A 4,401-nucleotide genomic window follows, 5' to 3' on the forward strand; every position below is an offset into this window, starting at 1 on the left:
CTGTGTTTTCCTAAAGTTCATAGCACTGTTTGATTTTTTGGATCGTGTGGGCAAGCTGTGAGCTTGCCAAAGCCTGCTCGGCACTCTTCATACCAGTCAATGCAGTGTGTTTTCTTTGGTTGTCTCCAGCTTCTGCTCTTCAATTAACGTTGACTTCAGACTTAAACTGCATTATTTAATTTGAGAACAAAAAGAATAGTTTTAGGTGTATAATAAAAGCCACAATAGGTTTCCTTGCCAAAATCATTCATAGGTAACTAAGAAGTAGTAGGTGGCTTGCTGGGGGGTTTTCTTCCATCTGCTTGATGCTAGAACAGGTAACCACTCACCATCCCCTTCTCAGATTACCAACAGCCACCAGTCATCACCTTGATACGTTTTTTTTTGTTAACTCTTAAACGAGAGATCCAACAAGTTCACTTGTTCTTTGGGAAAAGAGAGAAAAAAAAAGGAAAAGAAAGAAGGCATGGGATGTGTGCTTTTCCCTCTTCATGTAAAACCAAACAACACTGTAAGGTCTGAGCACAGTGACAAGAGGCAATTTCCATAATTTCTACTCATTTTTGAAATTGTGGAACACAGGATGAAGCAAATGGTAACAGGAAACCAGTGACCATAAACCTGGAAGAAAGGAGAAAGAAATGAAAACAGAGGAAATCAGATGAAGGCAGGCTCACAAACAAGCAAAGGCAGTACCAAAGAGCTGCCCCAGTGGAACTGGGCATGGAGTCCCACGGCTGGAGAGAGGTGCTGTGCTCATGGAGAGGCTGGTTTTGGGAAGGTGCATCTGCTCCTTTTCATTGCTGTTTCCACTCCCATCCCTGTGGGACAGCTATTTAGTGCTCAAGTGCAGCAGCTAACATGGGTTAACTTCTGCTGCAGCATGTGCATGTTGGTAGCAAAGAAAATACTGTAAAGGCAGAAATGCCATGTAGTGCTGAGAGCTCTGGCAAGAGTTTAATCTTATCTTTTCCACATAAACCAAACACGGGTGGTGTTACGTGGCTTTTTCTGATTTATCCTTATTTTAGCTTCCTGGGCTTGAATGTGTTCTTTAAACAAAAAAGCATTAAACCAAACAAATACTATACTTTGGAAACCTCCTCATGAACAAGTGGTATCGGTTCCTGCCTCTTTCATTCCTTTGCTATCTAAACATTGTTCACCCATTCTGGACTGCTGTTCACAGCATTCAAGATGGGAGGCACCAAAGCCACGGCCTGAGCTCATGATGTGCTGGAGACAGGTGCCTGCAAGGGCAGTTTGAATCGCACAGGAGATGAACTTTCCTTCAGTGGTTCCTATACCTTAGGTATAGTAGATCAGGGAGGGTGTACGTGATGTGGGCCTAAAAATACATGTGAGTAAAAATGAATTCGTAAAGTTCTTAATTTGATGCTGTAATAAACCATTACAAAATAAGGATGTAATTGGCTTAATGTGAACTTTATGTAAAAAAAAAGTCCAAATTCATTGCAGGTGCTGCTTAGCTGCTTACAGCTGAACTGGTCTTTCACCTCTAGCAACTCATAAGCAACGCCAAATCTGTGCACAGAGTGAGACTGCTGGTTCCCTGCCTGCTGAGGACAGCTCAGCCTGGGCTGTGAGAGGCACAGTGTTCCATCACTCCATGTGTTTGGATTTCTCTTCCAAAAGCCAAATTATAAGTAAGCTTCCAGAGTTTCTGTTGCTTTGTGTGGGAAAACTTCAAGACCCTACAAGGTGATTTTGCCCTTAGTAGTAGTACGCATCTTGCTCAGTTTGGGCACAGATGTCACGTGAGAGCTTATTTAAAAACAAAACTGACAACCTCAAACTTGTTTTGGTTTATAAAACTATCCCTAAAATTAGTCATGAACAGTGTGTCTGATTCACACCTTTCTGTATTCTTAAAAGCAAGCTCGTTGTACCCACTTAACTATTCAGTAGGCCCACCAAAGCAGGTGTTCTAAACTGGAGCACTGAGGTCAGTTGTGCTATACCAGCTCTTGGTGAGAGGAATTCTCTGTGGGGCTGAGGCAGGAGGTGAGTGCTTAAGGAAGTAACCACAGGTGATTGAAGTGAGTATCCTGGTGGTGGGTGCTGCAGGAGGGAGGTAGTAGAGGTGGGTGCTCAGTGTCAGTCCTGCAGGGTGACAGCCATTTGAGGACAACAAAACCATAAAGGTTTTCATATAACATCCTCCCATTCCTCATCCAGTTACTCACTCAGTAGCTTTCCCATTGCTCTCCTTTATCTTTTTTCTCCCCTTTCCATAGCAGCCCTTAACCCAACCCCCCCCCAGCCCCCAAATAAATAACGGGGTGGCTGTGAGAGCTCAGCCAGGTCGACCACAGCGCAGCTCTTACCACAGTGGAGCTAGTACAAAGTGTTTTGTTGCTGTTAAGTGAGTCACAAATTCCAACAGCAGTCCCACCTGGGCTGTGCTCTGTGGGAATTTAGTAACCAGACTTGATAAAGAAACTCCAAGCATGGAAACAGGCACAGATTGCATGGGAAAAAAAGAAGGGTGTTGTGCTGTTGTGAAAGGTTGGTGCTGGTAGGTAGGCCTTCCACATTTCTGGTCTGGTTTTCCTTTCCATGATGCTATTCATCGTTGCATTGTGGTTTTAGGTGCAAAATAGCTTTATTTCTTTTTAAAGTCTATCTGATAATTCTAAGCTCTGTTTATGCTTTTTAGTTCATTTACAGGTATACAGCACATTATAGTAAGTAATAGGAAAGCTGTATTACTAATTTTGTAAGTTAATGCAATTTTAATGTAAAATTTCACTTAAGCATACATTCGGGACCACAGCGATCACTTCAAGTAACAAAACAATTGAAGTAAATGCATTAGACCCATTCTCTTTGAAAGCACGTGCACTTTAGCTTTGTGGCTTGGCTTATTCACTTTTGGGTTTAGCACAGCAAAAGCAGCAGCCTGCCTGATGCTGGATGTGGTACACGAAGTTGTAAGGCATCTGAACTGTTGAAATCCAGTAGTGGAGATGGCATTAGTGCCCTGTTGCCCTTACGCGTTACTGTCTCCCCATCTCGTACTGAAAACAGTGTCATGGTGACAGCTTGTTCTGAGGGATGGCTCAGGAGGCCTTTGGAAATTCTCTAGCAACCACTTGGTTGGTCTTTCACCTGGAGATCCTGTGTGGCGATGCTCCACACAGGACAAGAACGCACCCATTTCTCCTCTACTCCCCTGGCAGGTCACCTTAGGAACATACTGTACTGTAGTTCTTTAAGCTTAAACTCCAGTTGTCTGTTCAGCTTTGTTGTGCTGCGTTATGGAGTGTGTCACATCATAATCCCTCCTGCTTTAACACAAAAAAAGAATTAAAAAAAAGGTATTTTAAACTAGTCCAAAGGTACGGTTCTGTGTTACTGTAATAAGGACCATGGGTTTACGTGTACTCCATTTTGGTTTCCACCATGAACATCTAATCCCTGTAACAATGTTGTATGTTTATTTAAAGTATATATATAAATATATAAATATATATATAAAAAATGGTAAATGTCAGATTTTTGCATAAAGATTTTTTTTTAAATTTGAATATGAACTTTGAGTACTTTATTTCACACACACAGAAAACTAAAAATACTTTCCTGGAGTGTTGAGTTTCAGAATCCCAGACTGTATTTGTCAAATTTAAGTTTAAGATATGTAGCTACCATTGTTTTCTCAGATCAAATGTAAATATTTGTAAAAAGAAATTCTTTGTATATTTTTGTGAAAATGTAGTTCCCCAAGAGATACAGGAAATTTAATAAAAAAGTGCATTTCTGTTACTGCTCAACACTTTCTGTCATTGGAATGTCACCAAAACGTCTTCATGGTCACCTCCTGGGCTTGAGAGTTGCAGTGCTCAGTCACAGGAACTTTCTCAAACGAGGCAGTGACACAGGGTGGTCAGGGGTGCTGGAAGACAAATGATTCTCCAAAAAACACTTGGAAGAGGGAGGGGATTTCTGTCTTCCTGCTTTCCATGGATGCAGCTGAAACAACACTTATTTTCAAGTGAAATGGTATTTAATTTCATAGCCTTTTTATTAAATGGAGCATGATGTCATTCATGGTTTAATTCTTGCTCATGAAGCAGTTTTGTTCCATTGTGTCTTTGTTCTTTCCCTGTTTGAGAAAGTATCGGTGACAACCACATGGAAAAACCACATGGAAGACAACACAACCCCTTCGCTTTCTCTGTGAGCAGATGAAGAGTTCAGGCACACTGCACTAGGACACCAGGCCAGTTGCATGCCTTGTACCAAGCATTTTCTGAACAAAAAGTGCTTCTGCTATGATCTGAATACAGGAATAAGCTTTCTAAGTCCTTCTAACAGTACACTTTACTTCAACACACCTAATCTTAAGCAAGACACATTACCCAAAGAGAACACAAAACG

This window comes from Pezoporus occidentalis, unplaced genomic scaffold, assembly GCF_034315485.1.
Source record: "Pezoporus occidentalis ecotype Australia unplaced genomic scaffold, CSIRO_AGI_Poc_V1 ctg115, whole genome shotgun sequence".
NCBI classification, from domain to species: domain Eukaryota; kingdom Metazoa; phylum Chordata; class Aves; order Psittaciformes; family Psittacidae; genus Pezoporus; species Pezoporus occidentalis.